The sequence below is a fragment of the Polyodon spathula genome, chromosome 9, assembly GCF_017654505.1.
Source record: "Polyodon spathula isolate WHYD16114869_AA chromosome 9, ASM1765450v1, whole genome shotgun sequence".
Taxonomy (NCBI): Eukaryota; Metazoa; Chordata; class Actinopteri; order Acipenseriformes; family Polyodontidae; genus Polyodon; species Polyodon spathula.
The window spans coordinates 32,023,695-32,043,919 of NC_054542.1; the positions used below are offsets into that span (position 1 = coordinate 32,023,695).

Here is a 20,225-nt window from a genome sequence, read left to right on the forward strand (position 1 = left end):
CAAATGAACTTTTCCCACTAATTTCTTATTTCTTTCTCTCTCTCTCTCGCTCTTATACCATACTCCCAACTCAACTCTCCTCAATTGGCGCGCAGCACTACTTTTGATGGACTCTGACTCCACCCACTCATCACCCATTGGCCCATCGGTATCTCCTCACATTCACACACCGAAACTGACAGGCAGGCAGGCTGATCAAGGATAGAGGGAGGTGACTAGCTGACGAAACACATTCACATTCACTCACACACAGCAGCGCACAACACAGGACACATGGGAACACTACAAAGTCCAAACCCCTTCCTCAGTTAATGACACCATGGGAGGTTATATATATATATATATATATATATATATATATATATATATATATATATATATATATATACACACACACACACACACACACACAGAGTAATCCCTCGCCAACTGCGTATTTGCCAACCGTGGAATTCATGTATACGTGGTTTTCCTTATGTATCCCAATTTGCCAACCATGGCATATAGATTTGTGTATACGCAGTTTTTCATGTAAACATATGACGCATCCGCATTTGCTTCCCCGCCATCATGTGTATTCTTGCGTGCTCCCATCTCGCCAACTTCTCCCGCTACCACAACTTCTCCCGCATGCGGTCTCGTTGCTCCGTGTTAACTTAGCGTAATTGTTACCAGTCAACAACACCCTGGCCTTCAACTCTAGAATTCAAGGTAAATAAAACATTACTTTTTATTATGTTATAATTGTATTACTTTGTAACATACCCTGTGTGTTGTAGTATTTGCATTGTTTTTATGTTACTGTGTTTTTCATTTGTGTTTCGTGAAGGAAAATGCAACTTAGAGCGGCTTTGATAAGTGTAACCGCAGCCGTGGAGAACCTAACCCTCTATTTCCCATAAGAGTTAATATTTACCAACCGCGGGGGTTGTCAAGAACGTAACCCCTGCGGTTGGCGAGGGATTACTATATATATCTGAATGGACTCCTCTAGTTTGTACATTTATTCATGTTCTTATATTAAGCAAATGTTCTCTGTTCAATCTGTCAGCCACACCCTGTTATGCCTAATGCCTGACTTATAAGACACCCACCATTACATCTTATGCCTAATGCCGGATTATAACATCTTAGTCTATATATATATATATAATATATATATATATTATATATATTATATATATTTGGTATGTATATGGATATATATGGATGTGTATTTGTTTTACAGGATTTTGGTCTGTTTTATAGATGTAATTATATAGAGTATTGATACATTTTGGACTGCTGATAGGTTGAAAGATCTGAATACAGAGGTGTCCTTCATATTGATAGTGATGTTACATTGGTATCAATAGGAGGACATCTGGAAATAACACTAAGAGCCTAGATTTTTATTAATATTGAGCAGAATATACCATCCATAAATTCACACACATTGCCTTTTTGCTTCTATAAAACTTTATTTTGGAGGGTGTGTTTTTTTTGTATATAATTAATTGACTGTTAGCATTTATTTTATTTATTTATTTGTTTTTTTATGGTATTGGCAGACTATTGAACTTGATAATTAATCCTTGAAGCTAGGGTATGCATATGTGTGTGTATCATCCAAAATTACCGGACACCACACATAAACAACTATGTGTACCCTATGTGGTTCTTATAAACAAATTATGTTTCATATTGGATTGTAGCATTACTGTTACATGGGTGCCAAAAAAAAACAGCTCTGTCTAATAATGAGAAAAGAGTAACATGTGGTTAGTCAGCTTTATGCTAGATTTTGATTTATTTTACCTGACCTATTCTTGGCATGCCGTATCATGTAATTTCCTGAATATTTTGTTCAGAAGTGTAAAATCTCTGACTGGCCATTACTCTGTTAGTGCAAGCTACTGTTTTGAGAATATTTGGCTTCATTTTCTTACTCTCACTTAAATAAAAACAGATTTTGGTAAATATTGAATCGCTTACAAAGCATCGTATGCTGTCACTTGAATTTGTTGTACCTATAATAAGCCATTTTAAAGACTTCCGTTTTTTTGTATATATTAATTTATATGTCTAGATACGTACTTGGGTTTTGTTTGTCTTTCGTTGTAATACTTTTAATACTTTCAGTGCACAAATCCTGAAAAAATCATTTCTAAAAAATAAATAAGATTACACACAATTCAACAAGGACCCATCATCTCTCAGACAACCTTAGATGGAACTAATGGCCTCCTCTCGTTCTCGAAATGTTCTTATGTTCTTATTGCTGCAAAGGAGATGATGAGTAATCCAAACAAGATCATATGCGTTCTTAAAGGTGATTCAGTAAGAGATATAAATTATGAGCTGGAACTCAACTGACTACGGACTTGGGGAAAACTTAGAAACACAGCATTGCAAGAAAGTTGAAATTCTTACATCCACTAGGGGCAGGTTCATGGTCAGGGGTAGCTGAACTATTGAAAGTTTCTCAATTGATGTCACAGTGGTGCTTTAAACTTCTGAGTATTCAAATAGTCAGCAGTGTGTAATGACTAAAACAGAAAACAATACACAAAACAGGTGTCAGTGCCCAACACTGATTAAAATCAGTTTTCTGTGGTTCTGTTGTGGATTAGTCAATCCACATTGATCTATGTAAATTAGCTAGAAATGGGGCAAAAGGTGTGTTAACTAATCAACTTGCATAGTTGTGCATTTTGGATCCCTGGAATGTTATCTTGCTGGCAGGATTTTAGGTCACTTATAATGGGCCTTGGGGTGTTTTTGATTACCATAACATGCTCTCTGTATTAATTACCTTCTTATATCAGCTCATAACGGATCATAACTACTCATAGCAAGAATTGAGACTGTGGTACGTAGTTGAAATTAGTATGTCCGAAATCAAGCAAGTAACAGTTACAAAGAATTGGTATACAATTCCTTCCAGAACATATTACCCCTATTATTAAGAGCTATGCTGTCATTGTTGCTTATTGTATTTAGCCTACAATAAGTGATTGCTTGCAAAGCTAAAATGTTGGTATCATAATTTGTGATTTGTACTCCTTTCCTTACTGTCATGTTTTTATAAGTCTATAGCCTTAGATTTACGGATCTTACAGAAACATTGATTTTTATAAGCCTTGCTCAACAGGAGAGTCCCATTTTCAATCCCATTGTAAAAATACCTTCTCCTGTTGGCACTCAAAAATATCCTTCTCAGTAAATGAGTCTCACATTGGTCCAACTCTTGCAATTACTAACCATGTTGTAAATAATGCTCTATGCAATATTTTTTTTTTTTTTTAAATTAGCTATTAATATTACAAAACTGTTTTGTCCTTGGTTCTTTTTAAAACAAAACAAAAAAGTAATAAACATGTGATCTTTACTAAGAAGAATCAGGCTTGTCAGTTTAATCCCATTCTTTGCAGCACAGATTATTCACATAATCATACTGTGATGAGGAAATTCTTAGCTTGTTCAATCCAGTACCTTACTTCTCCTTCTCTTTATTAGCTGCACTACTAGACCTTGAGGGAATCAATTGTAGGACCCACAAACAAAATGGGTGAGACCGAATACCCATACATATGTTATTGAGCAAGCGATTCTGCTCGTCTATTCAGATAGTAATACAAATAACAACAATTTAATGCCACAAAACACAAATGACAGATAAAAATAATAACCATTTCACGATTTTAGCATTTACCAATGATCAAAGAACGAAATTATTTTGCTCAAATTGCGAAATGAAAAATACCAAATAAGCAAAGAACAAAGCTTTTTCGTCTCTGAGTAAAGCAATATAATCAAATTGTGAAATGTAGTTTGAGCAAATACACAGCTCTTGAACAGATTTTGAAGATCCTTCTCAATCTGCGAATAGTAATTAATTGTGGGGTGTTAAAAATGGTGATCAAGTGAAACCCAAACTTTAATAAAATATGTTTTTATTAAATGAACATGAAATCAGTAAATTATATTTATGAGACACGTCATTGATTCATTATTTATTTATGTATTTATTCTTCATGCAGGAAGTAAACCCATTGAGACTGTGGCCTCATTTGCAAGGGGGTCGTGGTAACCAGTTTAGGAGGATAGTGACCTCAAATGTTAAACTTCAAGTGAGTTTGAAATAACATTCGTAGTGTTCTCACCTTGTTATTTAGAAAATACAGTTTTAGAGGAAAAACTAACAGAATAAAAATGGATTGTTTTATTCATATTATAACTGCAACTGCAAAATCAAAGGTCAATCCAGGTTTGTCTAATCACTGTTTAAGTGAAAGAAAGAAAGAAGTTCTTATTAAAAGTTTAATATTCTCATAAATCATAGGAAGGGATGAACTACCACTTTTTAGAAAACAAGAATACAGATGGAGTCTGCTTTTTGACAACATGAACATTGTTGAAAATGAACATTTTCGAAAGAAACCATATGAGAGCTCCACTGGGCTACTCAGCCTCATTAAAAAAAAACAAAAAACGTTTTGATTGTTTAGATAATAATAGTCCAGTAAAATTAAGGTAATTCAAATCAAATAAGATACATTTAAAGAAACCAGAACGACGGAGCATTTAAAAAAAAAAAAAAAAAAACACAATTTAGATTTAGAAATATACATCCTTGAGGTCCGAAATTGCTCAAGGGCTCCCTTGGTACATGAGTGTCTTCAGGTACCACCATAAGCAGAAACCCTCTGGTGTACGGTCCGGTGGCAATTCACAAGGAAATGGTTCTGTCCTGAAAGTCCTCCTGCAAGACATGTTTCACCTGGTTACCAATATGCAGAGGGGCACCATCCTGCATGAAGACTGTCGTGTAACAAAATAGTAAATTACAGATTAGGAGTAAAATGCTTTGAAAATTAAAAATATAAACAGTTGCACCACTCAACGTGATTATGCAGTAACACACATATTATATACTGTTCTCTGACATACACATGCATACTCAGCAACACTGTAAGTGCATAAAAAGTGTGTCAGTTATTAACTACATTAATTTCCTTATGTTGTCCCACAGCATTTTCAAATATCATTAAGAGAATGCTTGTTTCTGTGCTGTTTCATTAATACCGAATGGCAGTGTTGAAGTCAATGTCAGTAATGAATTATTCTCGTCATGCAGCTGGCAGCTCATAGATCAGCCTGCTGCAGCGCAAAAACCCGGCCTTCCTCAGAGCACCAAACCAATCCATTGATGTCTGCTGTTACAAATGAGATGGAAGGAGGAGATGAATACAGGACACGAGCTACATCAAAAGAGAAGGTCAAAATGTTTGGCATCAATATGCCAGTCAAGTGCAGAATTGATCTTTTTTTTCTGGTTTACTCATCATACATTGTGTGTGTTATTTACACAATAGTCCTTTGACAAATATTATTCCTCTATCAGAATTAAATTACATTGTTTCCCATGCAAGTTGTGGTCTGGAGGTTAAATAAAAGGGGCTTGTAACCAGGAGATCACTGGTTCAAATCCTGGCTCAATCACTCACTCGCTGTGAAAAAAATAACTAAATAAAACAAAACCAGCAAATAAGCAAAGTTATAACAAACAGTGCAAATCAATGAAAAGTGAAAAAAGTGGAGTGCTCAATTTGGTCACTTATGACACACCACTGCACTGTGTGAAATTGCACAAGTAGTGGATGGTTTTCCTTACTCTTTGTTATGTTGAGATTTTGTAGGCTTATTTTAACAATGAAACCAAGGTTTACACCACAGTTCTTGAAAATGTAGCTTACTGTCCCTATGCCTTGATTTTTGCAATGTGAGATGTGCTATTCAACTGGGGACTGTCGGTTCTTGTCTCACTCAACACACACAGTAGATAATATAAAACAACTTGGACATACCACCATACTTCAAAAGGCAAAGAAGTCATCATTTAATTGGAAGGCACAGGGATTGAAGGACAGCACCTTCTGAAGCTTGTTAGAGCTCCACAGGGCTTGAATGAGGCAGTCACTGCAATAAATCAATATAAACATACTGTATATCGTATGTCATTTGTAATTCAGTTTTAAAATGCAATAGGACTTCAGGGTTACAAAATGAATTGGTTATTTTAAAAGCGTAACTACAGTCTACAAAGCAAAGTGTAATTAATATGCTGCATATCCCAAATACATATTAATACAAGATCAGTACAAGGTGACTCACTCATGAAAAGACAAAGCCACTCAACTAATTCTACATTTCACAACCTTTTTTTTTTTTTACACCTTATTATTTACAGATGTTAACCCTTTTGTGAAAACCTCTATTTCATGACAACAACAAAAAAAAAAAAAACAATTATAATCCTGTTTGCGGTCACAGCATTCTGACAGATTAAGATTGCAAAACAGAATTGGAAGTCGTGTTTGATAATAATAATAATAATAATAATAATAATAATAATAATAATAATAATAAACCTTTAAGAATACTGCACATCACAAAGTAAGGCAGGGCAAGGTTTTGCTTTACTAACTACTGCATATTTTGGGATTTGAGGTTCTCATGAAAGGAGTTGCTATTTAAATGCTTTAGTAAATAAAGCAGTGAATTTATTTAAAAATTAAAAGCCATTTACAGTACTAGACACAGAAATATATTAAAACACTGGTACAACCAAGAAGATATTGACTGTGGCTACCATAACTACCTGCCATAACAACTGACTTGTGATAGATTATTTTATTTATTTTTATTTATTTTTTAATAATCGGAAAATAGACCATTTTCACCATTTCTCTTCTTTTATAGGGATTTAGTCTGAGCATTAGCTTACTACACTGAAGTAGGTCTCTCATACAGCCCAGCAATAATTCCGGGGGTCGACTGACAGGCTCAAATATCAAATAGGACCTCATTGTAAAGACCCAAACCGCATATTTTGAATGGTGCCCTACCCAGCAAGCAGGACTGTCTCTTACCGTGCCTGAGTAAAAGTAATTCAAAGTATATCTCGCCAGGCGGGATTTTTAACATTGGGAGGACCCTAAAGTTTAAAAAAAGTCTCAAAACAAATGTATGTAGGCCCTTTCCATTGTTTATTGGCCAGGAGGACACTCTAGCACTAGTTGCAGTATCGCTTCTGCACAAATATTATAAAACATTTAAACATAAATGTTAATTCTCTTATGAGATTAATGCTCTAGCTGGGCATATTTGTATAATTTATGCTAATGTTTACTTTTGGGCTGAACTGATGTGACTCAACACAATGATGAAAGGTGATTGTTTAGGCTCCAGAGGGAGAATGGAGTTTCATAAATTCACATGCAAAATGCAAACAGATGAAACAACTGTTGCATGTTTAATTAACATGCTTAAAGGTATCAGAAATTAAAATCCAAAGAAAGTTGCTAACTACAAAACTCCTTCAAAATATATTTTGGGTGAACAGCCTATAGACTGGTAGGATGTTCAGTTTAAATTAAACTCAGTAGTTACTGTCAGTAGTACTGAATGAACTGGAATAGCATTTGGCTGTAGTTTTTCGATTGCCAATGGTATGGTATCCACTTAGTAGCTGTCTCTGTATACTAGTAACATACAACAACTACAAACATTAACAGAATACAATAAAATAAAAACTAATTACCTTTAAGTTAAACTTTCCACCACCAATTGTGCATAGCTCTCCTCTCTGTATCTCTACTGTCCGTCTTCTTTAAGTCGAACTCAGACGCTCACGTGAATTTCACTGAAAGCAAAAACACTTGCGACTAGGAATGGTCGTGTAGTTGGGGGGAGATTGTGTTTAAATTAAGTGAGAAGTGCAAGACAATTATGCTTTTTTTATTATTTTTAAAACAAACAAGCCCACAGAAACCTGCACCGTTGGATGGCGTCTGGTGACCTGTCCAGTGTTTTTTTTTTTTTTTTTTATTTGTGGCCCCTCCAACGTGATCCCAACTCAATTGCATGCTTTGCGTGCCCCTAAGGCCAGGCCTGGGCATGCAGCGGGAACAGGAGGAAAGCCCATTCACATCACAGCTGACTTCCTCTGGAGAGGCAAGCGGAGAGGACAGTCTATCCCAAACAAAGTGACCCTGGGTTTGAATATGCAGGGTCTTCTCCGTCTTGCCCTTCCTCACTGAAGGTTTTCCTGCCTGTCCTCAAAAGAGACAATCAGGAAGTTTACCACAACAGTCTTCCTGAGGCCAATGACAGGTCTCTGAAGGTGTGATTTTATAAGGCTCTTAATTACTTGCTTCTACAATGGTTTGCACCTTGTCAGAGGAGGTGCAACATTTTTGGAGGGTCAGCAAGTGCCCAAGTGCATGGCAAAATCCTTGGAATCCTATCTGGAACCACAAACCAGATAGTTACAGATATGATTGTTTTACAGACTAGCAAGACTTACCATAAGGTTGTATTACCTTACCGTCTGGGATGCAGAGGCAGTGAAACCACTAGACATCCTGTTACCCACAGTTTGGAAATTAAAATATAATAGTACTAACACAGCCAATTTTGTCATACCCACAGGGGCTGCAATTTAACAAAACCCTCTGCTCTCCTAAAAATGCAAAAATACACCCCACAGTTAACAAAACAATAAATATCAGCAACTGTTCCAATATTTACATATGACTTCAAGATTACATAGCATCAGCACATCCCCATAGAATTTCAACCGATAGTCCAGTTCGAACCAGTCCTTTGATCAGTCCCAATTTTATTCCAGAATGGGGCGGCGTGTATGAGAGGGGGGTAGCATCAGCACATCCCCATAGAATTTCAACCGATAGTCCAGTTCGAACCAGTCCTTTGATCAGTCCCAATTTTATTCCAGAATGGGGCGGCGTGTATGAGAGGGGGGTATTGGCTCGGTCTTTGTATAGGTCCTTTAGGGCATAGCAATAACTAAAACAAGTACAAAACACAAGAGAGACATGTAATAAGTTGTAAAAATATACATGACACTGTATGACTAATTCCACACAAAATATTTAGTCTCAATGGAAACTAGATACAATCTGGAAGTTATAATAAGGTTAATAAAAAAAAAGAAACACAATTTGTTCTTAACAAAAAAAAAAAAAAAAAACACGAATATATCCTTAAAACACTATAGATGCTCACAATAAAACCCACAACTATATGTGAATCAAGGATAATAAAAACAGGACTGTCAGTAAGAACATAAATATCAAAGGGACTTATCTAATGTAAAATGTATTTAAAATGGGTTAACACTAACTAAAATTTCAGGGCAATTAAAATATCAATGAATTAGTTTAAAACAATAAAATCATTTTAAAAGGCAGTCAAGACGGTTTAAAATATCAAGTAGAATATAACGAGCTTAATACAGCAATATAACCAACATAATTCACTTTGACTTGCAATTTAACAGTAGCACTCTATTGGTGAGCTTTTCTTACCATAACATTTAAAAACATGTAGTACTGCAACTATTCCCAATGACTGTCAATGAGAAAAAGGATACTTAACTCTGTGCTTAGCACAGAAGCTGTCTGGGTTTCCCCTTGCGTCAGACACCAGTTGGTGATTAAATCGCCCTTTGACTCTCTTTCACTCGGTCTCTTGTTCTCTGGGTAGGTTTCATTCAGTTCAGCTTCCGTGCTTTCTCCGTCAGTGCATAGTTTTGTTTGCCCAAAGCAATGTCTTTACTCCACTTTATTTTACTGTTTACTTTTCATCTGTTTCTTAACTTTTCTTCTGGTTGCCCCACCCACATCCCTACTTTGTTCCTCCCGTTATATCTGTCTGTCTGTGTCCGCTGTGCCCCTCTCTGCTGCTGCTGCTGTGTCACTCTCCTGCTTTCTGTCTCTCTACCTTCCTCGTTTTTCTTTTCATCTGTGTTTCTCTCTTTCAAACTGGAATGGGAGTCCGTACCACCTTCAGTTGTCCAATCCCTAAGAGAGGACTGGGACTTTCTGAATTGCTTGTGATTGTGTCCAGCTGGATTTAATAACCGCAGGGTGTCTTGTCCTTGTGCGCGTGTCAAATCAATTATATAACGAAAACTTAATTAACAATAAAATAAATAAAATCATAAGTGGAAGAAAACAACAAAATTAACTTTCCAATTTACACAATAACCTAAAGTCTACCGTGCCGTGAAAATATTTATAAAAACATACATCAGTGCTCATAAATCCAAAAAGACAGCGCTTTAGTCACTCTGTGGCAAATATACAGGCATGTCTGGGCTTGCCTTTGTGTTCCAAGTTTATTTACTGTGAAATACTGTAAATGCACTGGTCTGCACTGGAATGCTAGTTATTTAACATTTCTACCATTTCAGATTGGTATTTATTTATTTTTTTTAATAAGAAAATGAAACGCTGTTTGTATGGCTTTTTTAACCTTCATAATTAAGACATTAGAAAAACAATTCTATGAATTTTCCTGCTTTGGTCGCAAGTGAGCTACAATTTTTGTAGATCTCACGTCGATTTATGTAGGGTCTAGGGTTCAATATTAACTCACAAATTGTGCTTTGGTGGGAACACTAAAAGAAGCACAGAGGAAGCCCCCCCCCCCCCCCCCCATCATAAAAAGCTTCCTCTGCCACTGATATACAGTATTTACCTTTTGCGAGTTTCACACAGTAATGCAAACTTGCATTTCAAAGGAACCTTTTTTTTATCACTTCCTGAGGCTTAACTGATAGGTTGTTCTGTACTGAAGGCTTATATTGTTGTTATATGGCAGTAAGCCCTTGGGGGATTTCAATCTTGTTTGCAAAGCAATCTCAACTCTGACCGATGTATTCAGCAGCTTTAATATAAATCAAACTGCATGCTGTATGGTTGTTTTTCTACAGGGACCTGAGTCGTGAGGATATTTATTTAAACCTTGTTTATTAAGGTGGCTGTTTGTTTTGAGGGGTGCAACCAGAAAGCCCTGTGTGTGCTTATGTGCATGGTTGCAGAGCTAGACAGGACTTCTCTGGGATCTCGCATTCGCTTGATACTACTTCCTTCTAAGTCAACCTTCATGAATAGGAAATGTTTAAATCCCTTAAATCCAAATGAAACATCACAGAAATCACTGCAGGAAATACAAAGAGGAGGTTATCTTCCCTCCCCCTCACCACATACAAGGGCCCTTTTTACATGAATACTGTATGTATAACATGTATAACAATTTTTTTTTTTTTTGTTCCTGGGTAGTAAGTGTTATTTCCTAATTGCTAATGCCTCAAAAGTATAGAAAATGGCTATTATTCCCCACAAACTTTGCTTTTGTGACAGGGCAGTGATATTTCAAATACAGTATAATCGTAAATTTCGAAAAACTACTCACTTCTAAATCTTTTGTAGTCATTTTTTGTATTACTTTGGTATAAATACATGTTAATTTGGATTCATATGTTGTTTTTTTCTGACTTTATGTGAACGAAGAGACACACATTTGCCCGTTTTCCCTTTGGAAATAGTGATATTTTGAAATATCAATGTCCTGTCACAAAAGCAAAGTTTGTGGGGAATAATAGCCATTTTCTATACTTTTGAGGCATAAGCAATTAGGAAATAACACTTACTACCCAGGAACAAAAATTGTGTTACATAGTGTAATCCTCTGTGCAATAATACATGTTGAAGGCAATATTTTGCTGAAAAACCAACAAGTGTGGCCACCTGGTCTAGATTTCATCAGATACTAGACAATGAACAAAACGGAATGCAGGTACCTCCCAACTGTTGAAAAATGCATAATTCATAATTCATTATCTAAATAATGACTACTACATTCAGTTCTCACAAATTTCATATGGCATGAAACAATAAATTAATTGTTAGCCTCATTATTAATTTAATTCTACTGAATGTGAACACCATGTCTTGATTTTTTTTAGAGAATACACATTTTTGTTTTATTATTGTTATTATTTCAAGGACAGACGAACAATACACTGCAGGGAAACAGTGGCAGTGAAAGTAATCATCTCATTGTAACCGTTCTTCTGCATTAAAAAGACCTGACCTTGAAAGTCCTGATGAATATTGTATGAAAAGAAAAGTAGAATATGTATAACATAGCACATCCCCGTAGACGAAAAAGCTGAATGCACTGCTGTCGCATCAACAATATATTTCTGGTTTTAAATATACTTCATGTAATTACTTCTCGTTTTTGTTTACCAAAACAAAACAAATTAAAAAACATTTCTCAATAATCATTTGGCAATAGTTCACATTATAATTTCCATTATGTGTGTATTAAGTGCTGTGTGATTCAATTTAGTCTTGTAATTAAACAAGCTAAAGAGTAACTATAGTTTAAGTTAAAGAGCAAGTAGCTTCAGAGTTCGTTTTTCATATTTTTTTAATATCCTTTTCGTGTTTGCAGTCATTCTGAATGACTATTTTTGCAATAACTCAAATAACTTTGTGTTAAGGTTCTTTCACAAGCTGCTCCAGTTCAAATGGCGTAGTCAGTGATAGTAGCACTTAAACACTTGGTAGAAGGTGGTGTACCACCTGTTACTCGGTTATAAGTTTACCTCAGTCAACAGAAGATTCACTTTGATTAACAATAAAAAATATGTAAGTAATTTGCTCAGGGTCACACAATGAGTCAGTAACTGAGCTGAGAAGTTGAACTAGGAACCTTCTGATTACAAGGCTGTTTCTTTATCCACTGGACCACACAGCCTCCTCCTAGAAATAGGTTACAAAAATGAAATACAAAATGTTAACCTAGCTACTCTTAATGCTACCATCTAATCAGCAGCAAAAAGGAGGAAAATCAACTACTGTGAACAAATGTCCATTGATACAGACATCCATGATTACACTGTGGTCTTTATGTAAGCCAAAAGGCCAATTGGGATTGTGTTATTTTTGCCCCATCAGCACCCTGGGATGACACAGCAGACATGATTTATGGTAGAACATGGGCTGATGCACCTTGCTGGATACCTTAAACCTACAATAGATGCAATACAAATTGGGTTAGTCTCAAGTATGAGGTTTTATCTGTAGCATACAAATTAATTCAGTCTTTTTCCCATAAGCCAATTTTAGTAACGCAGAGTAACAAATTGTTTTGTTTTTAAACCAACTGTAACCTAATTATACTAAAGCACAAAATGCATTTAAATTAATGCACCTTTTAAAATCATCTGTCAAGACAATTTGACCATCTATAAACAATTATTTAAGAAGTAACCTTGAAAAAATGTTCAAAGTATGGCATTTATCTAATTGTTTAGAAATATCTCTGCCAGTAACAATAATTGCATTATAATTTCCATTAATAAAATTATGTTTTTGTGTCATAACTGGGTATTTATTCCACATAAAACAAAGCAGTAAAGGAGTCATTATCCCATTGCTAAGCCTAGAATGTTAATCTCTGTAATAGTGTCTTTGATTTAAAGGGGAACCCAAGCAAAAAAAAAAAAATCAAATAAAAAATGCTGATTGGGCTATATTTAAAGACACAATAAAAAGTAAAATAAAGATCCATTCCCATCCCAAAAAAACATTTATAACTGGTATTTTTGCCTCAAGCAAAAAATCCTTGGACCTTGACCAGTGACGTCATAGAGTGAACACCTTTAGTGTTGGACATGGCAGCTGCAATTAGGGTGATCAGACGTCCCGATAAAATCGGGATCGTCCCGATATTAGGGGCTTTGTCCCGCATCCCAATCAAGGTACTGTTGGGATGCCATTTGTCCCTATTATTAGAGTAAATGTTGAAAACCCAGGCGTAAAATGTGAAATTTTTATTTTCTCGTTAGGAAATGTCATATATGTGGGTGCTGTACTGTCTCGCGGTGCAACAGCATACTCTACTGGTTTAGAGGGTGTTGTTTGAGTGAGTTTTTTGCATTGCATCTAAGTGGCTATCCAATCAAGTTAACCTGCAGTCACGTGATGCGGTATGCGTCATGTGTTTTTCCTGGTGTGTGTGCTTGTAAGTCCGGTTTTACTGGCGAAGTGTCATGATGGCTGGTGTTGTTGACCTGTTACTAAAAAGCAAAAAAGCCTGAATGCAGTGGGGGGAAATATTAGGATTCAGATTATAGTTAGGATTTCACAGACATTTCGCTGAACTGTTTAAACATTAAATACACCTAATATTTCAGAGCACTAAAAAACTTAAAAATAGTGGTTCTTACTTCCTTACTAAAACAGAATGTTGTCATTTGTTGAAAGGCAAGCACGCAACATCTCCCAACAGTTGCTGCTGACATTCTCTGTCTAGTGTGGATTTGCCCATACATCATACATTGAGACTGCATGTCTACATCCACTGAATTGGCTGGAAGTGTAAGGCAAAGCTTTGCCAAGTTATACAGATGTGGAAATTGATTAGAAACAGTCCCAAAACTCGGTTACCCAAAGGTATCTGGCATTCTTTAATAAAGTCCGTATATGTAGCACGTTCGTTGTCATGTTATTTGACCCAAAGAAAACGTGCCTATTCGGGTCTAAAATTCTAACTTCATTTAAAAAATAAACAGCAGGTTGTTTGAACCGAAGCAGCTGTGCTTGATTGTACCTGTAGTGCTGATTTCACCTGGGTACAACCGACACAGGAATACTTTTTTGTCTGCGCTGACTTTGTAGTTTGTTTTCTGAAAACTCTTGTTTGTTTTACATTCTGTTCAGCAGCCTCTGTAGTAGCCTTTTGTTTTAATGTGTGAGTCTGAAGTTATAGTGATTGATCGTATTTTCTTTGTCACATTACAAGATGTGCAAAACAGTTACCTCCATCTGCATGTACAGTTTATTTGGGAGATGTCTTGACATGATCCTCAGCCAAAATATACTTTGCTTGTTTTGCTTTGTCATCTATTTTTGGTATTTTATGTCTAATGTTGAAAATTAGATTTTAGCAACCTAAATCTGCTATGTACAGCAGGTCACAGAAAAGCAAGTACAGACGCACTGGTAGGCTGATTAAAACATTGCTGTCATCTGAAAGGTACACAAGAAAGTTAACTGCTTTGGAGTATTTTTTTTTTTTTATTATATTTCTCAAAGTTTTTGTTTTTGCCTAAGTGTAATGCACACAGGAAAGTGAATTAATAAAAAAAAAGCCTAGCTTCAGAAAGAAGATACATAGTTTGCATCGCCTGCGTTGTGCATTAGTTCATGTAAACAAGGTTTCTTTCCTCCCCTCACCAACTGAAAGTGTCTAGCTGCAACAGAGACAGACTATGACAGCACCACTGATTCAGATGTGGTGTCTCTATATTCAGAAACAACATACAATAATAAAAGCCTTATGGAGCAACTATCTTCTGATGGCCTGATAGAGCCCTATCGTTCCGAGCTGTATGAGAGTGAAACAGATGAAACGGAAAATAGCAGCGATCAAGATAATCTCGGTGATCGTTTAAACAACACTGACTGGTAAGTTTTTTGCTGGGTACCATATCTTAAAAATTTTTTTAAAAAAAGTTAGCTAATAATAAAAGATCACCTATTCAGGAATGTTTCTTCAAAATCTGCTAGACAGAGCCAAAACCACAACAATGTCCATTCACAGATTCCTGAATACAAACGAAAATAAAGGCCTAACTCCTCTGGTATGTATTTTACATTCCTAGTCTCAGGTGCTTCTGCGGTAACTACCAAACAATGGGTACACAAAGGGAGAGCATTCATAGTCAGGAAATTGACAAAACTCGGGAGACCTGTAAAAATAATGATACTCCGGTTACATGCTTAACCTGTCACCCAGACTTCAACATTTCAACCCTTCAACCGCGGGTTGCTGGATACAGCCTTTTACCAGTACTGACAACAGTACAACATTCCCAAGAAATGCCAAGATGAGTATGTAAATCATATTTTCCACTTTTGGAAAGTTTTGTATTAGATTATTAACAAGTACTATCGTGAAAACAAGTTAAAATGTTAAATAAAATCACAAGTTATATTATTTTAGCTGTTTCCAAAGCAGAACAGTTAACAACAAAAACAATGTGCTTGTGTAACTCTCATGTTACAAGCTTACATGATATCCCACTCCCACTGCAGGCTCCACAATATCAAAACACAACACATCCACATGAGTTCTCAGATCAAGGATTCCTTTATTACTGTGAAGTCAACTCCAGGTCTGAAAAGTACAAGCCTGGAGTGATTAAAATAAAACTGTATATATGTATATAGAGGGGGGGGGGGGGGGGTGGGATTCTGTATGTATGTATAGAATACAATTTGTAGGAGAATGTAAGTTAGGGCTGCTATGATTAAATTGAAAATTGATTTTTCGGTCGATTCCATTCCTCATTATATACATTGATATAAATTCTGGATAATCGATTCAAGAATTACATTTTTGTAACTCTCATAGTTAATAACAACTATCAAACCTCTGAAAGTGATTGTGGTATTTGGATCTCACTGTTATAGCATGCTGAGTTTTGTATATTTCCATGAGGTTAGTATTGATCTAACTTAGAATGACAACCACGTCATCTTGATTTGCCTTCTGCTGAGGTAGTGGTAGTGCCATCATGGATTGAAGAAGAAGACGTCAAGAGATTTTTCCCAGTCGTATATACTGAGGTGAGTACACGTGTGTTTTCTAGTTTTTATGAAACTAAATCAAAACAATACACAATACACAAATTGCTTTACATTAAAATTTTTGGTAACACTTTATATTAAGGTGCTGCTTCTTAATGTTTGTATACATGTTTTATAAATATATAATAGGTGCTTAATAACTATGTTATAGAGTGTTAAAACTTTTCGCTAAACGTCGAAAGTTCGACTGAAATAAATTTATATAGGATAAAGGTTGGTAAAACCACTTGCTATTTTTTATTCTTCCCAAAAATAATAATTTAGACATCATCTCTAGTCTGTGCAGTTCTTACACTTGCTGTCTGTCCCACCTCTTCCGCTCTGAATGGCTAAGAGTCACTGTCAGTCAACTCAGTGGTCCCTTAATAGACTAGTGTAGTTTCTTTAACGTCACTTATTTCATCATGTTCTGGCAGATCTTGTTGGCTGAAGCAGCGCTAGAATGCTCTCATTCATTTATAAATGACTGTCAGTCAATACCATCGACTTTTCATTTGCCTGCTACAGGACCTGTCATTCAAAGTGCCTACTTTGAAATTAGCGGGATAAGGTTTAGGTAAGCTTTTGTTATTATAGGTATACATGGTGACAGTTACTAGTTTAATTTGAAAATGGGGCACAAGAGGAAAATACTTAATGAGTATTGTGCACAATACCCTGACTGACTGACCCTGACCCTAAAGTTTCGTGGCAGGGCGAAGTGGGCCCACTTGCCTTGCCTCCAGTGAGTGCAACTGTGCTGAAGCAGGAGGGGGGCAAAGCGCAGAATAATAAGCGCAAGTTAGTTTTGTTCTAATGTTTTGTTTTGTGGATATTATTTATTTAATTTTTAAATGCATGCTATAAGTCTGTGTAATACACTGTATATGCTGCATTTTCTATGGTTTATTTGAGGTTTTTTTTTTTTTTTTTTTTTATTTGTGAAGGAACTTTACAAGGTATAGCTTTGCTGTGTCCAAACATTATTTCAATTAGAATGTTGGTAACTATGGTTTTGTTGCATGTTGAATTTGATAAAGAGGTTTCTCTAAATGAGTCGTTTCTCAATGGCTTAAAAAGTCTGTTTTTTTTTTTTTTAAGCATAAAGGTCGATTTCACCCATGCTCTGCTTGAATTGAAATCTAAAGAAAAAAAAAAGACAAATTCTTTAAAAATAAACCTTGATATTAATTGTCAATTCGGTAGAAAAATTAAAATCGAATAGTAGCAAGCATAGCCATAGCCATAGACGGAATTGCGTTTAAACATCCCAGAGTATAATAGGGTTAGGGTTATCCACCTATTCTACTTTGGGATGTTTAAATCTAATTGTATATGCCTATTACATGGTTATAAACAACATTCAATGATGTATTAACAGTCTATAACAGTTATGAATCTATTGTAACTTATTAAACCATTAATAAGCAGCACCTTAATATAAAGTGTTACCAAATGGGTATTATCGACCATGATTTACTAATACTATTTACAAGGGCCCCCGTTATAGGTGTCTGGTTGTTCCTCACATGTGGATACAGCTGCTGATATCACCAGGGTTTCAGTTGTAATAATAAAATTGGTAGACCGGTTAAAATATCCAGCTAGCAGGGGCGTGCTGAGTAACAGGTACACACATGTATCCCTAACATAGCAAATGTAGAGCTTTGAATATATCACATTTTAATCCTAAATGTAGATTTTGTAAATAATTTTGTACATTTATTGAACACATACTGTACTTTACCACACTATCAGATAGAAAGCTATACCAAGCAATTCAATTCTGATCATAAGCTGAGGGTAAGAGACAATGCTGGGTCACTGTGCCTCATACCAACAAGTCCTGGAAGGAACGAATATAGATCATCACTCAACAACAGTATGAGAAAGCAATATACATTTAGTCTTTTCATCCTTTTTTTTTATAGAACAACGTTTTGCACATGTTCATTTACTTTTCTTGTTTATTGAAAAAAAAAAACACTCAAGAATAAACCCTTGAGCTTTAACCAAGTGTCCAAACAATAATTTATAATTAGTTATTTTTAGCAGATTTCTGAATGCCCATTTCCATTATGAATGATTTAGAATTTACAGTATGCCCTATGGGATGCCAGAGTTAGCATGTGTTAAATAATGTAGAAAGTTGATTCCTAACATTCCAACTAAAGGGCTTTAACATCAATTAAATATTCAACAACATTCATTAAAAAAATGACATACATTTCATTTTCCGTAACTTTGAGGCTCATGTTACCACCATTTCATTTAACAACACTGTCAATTCCCCAGGGTTATTTCTCTAATTGTGTATGATATAGGGTATTATTATTATCCACCACACACACACACACACACACACACACACACACACACACACACACACACACACACACACACACACACACACATGGGTCTGTCTTTCCCCCTGGAAGAAATAAAGGCACCGCTCCACTGGAGTTCTTCAGATACCAATTCTCTAAATCAGCTGCTTGTGCTATTTTTAGACAGAGTTCTTCATCATTTAATGTGCTAGCTTAACAAGAAGACCATTATTCTTAATATTTCATTTAGAAAATGAGCAGCTACTAGGTGATTACTGTAGACTGACATTCAGCTTGCAACATACACTACTGTGAAATATGTCTAATTCCATCTCATTTCAACTTGGAAAACCTTTTTCACCCTTCACTTGCAACTATCCAAAAATCCCATTAGTATTTAGGATTGAAAAAGTGTCATTAGCATTTAGGTTTGAAGCTTACAAGAAAGTAGACAATTAAATGAACTTCAATGGTGCAGCTTGAAGACACAAAAGAATAATGCCATGCCAACCATAGCTCTGCTGAGATGTGATGGGCAGGCTAGCGTTCAAAAATAAAGAGAGCAGTGAAAAAGGCAGATGTAAGAACAATTATTTTAAAACCTTAGCAACAACACCTTTAACAAAGGAAAGTTCCACTAAACAATTTTTTTCTTGTTAAAGATGTTATTGCTAAGATTTTAAAATGCAATTTCTCTGCCATTTTCACTGCTCCCCTTATCACTGAATGCTACACTGTCCATCACATTGGCAGATTTTTTTTTTTTTTTTTTTTTTTCTGTAAAGTAAACTTACAAAAACATAGAATAAAACTGTTTACCTACATGTTTTTATACATGCTGGTATGTATGTTGACAATAATGACACTCTGTATGCGCCTTTAAATTTAAAATGCCAGGCTGTCGTTTGTTCTCACCACCAGTTAGACATGCTTGTTTGCTGGGTGCTACTCACATTTTAACACACACTGATGTCTGCAATTATTGTAATTGTGTTTGCTTTCTTACTTATTGTACCCACTTCAAAATCTGAACCTAATAGTTTTTTACATCCGCAGACTTTAATTGCTATACTAGACATGGGTCTATTTTTTGGATTGTTTAGTACTTTATTGTATATTTTTCAATCGTTAGTCAGTGCACACAAGGTTTAATTGTACAGTCAACTCTCATTAGAGCTCGGTTTACACGTATTTTCTCATAACACATTTTTTTTTAACAAGGTCCCTGTGGCTTTATAGATTGGCAGGGATGGGGTTAAATTCCTCTACCTGAAAACAATTTTGAAATAAAGTCACTTACTGGGAAAAAAAAATGTAGTAGGTTGCAAGATATATAAGCTTTTTTCTATTAGACAGTAATTTTATTGGATTATAATTAAATATATATCTAATTATATATATA

General features: G+C 35.5%; 1 long non-coding RNA gene across 1 annotated transcript; it reads right to left on the reverse strand.

Moving 5' to 3' along the window:
* Positions 1-3,984: 3,984 nt before the first annotated feature.
* On the reverse strand, positions 3,985-8,692 carry LOC121321124. The gene is made up of 3 exons (XR_005950911.1): positions 7,586-8,692; positions 5,850-5,961; positions 3,985-4,744 (listed from the first exon to the last, which is right to left on the reverse strand). It is a non-coding gene; the product is annotated as an uncharacterized LOC121321124 (long non-coding RNA).
* Between the last annotated feature and the right edge of the window lie 11,533 nt (positions 8,693-20,225).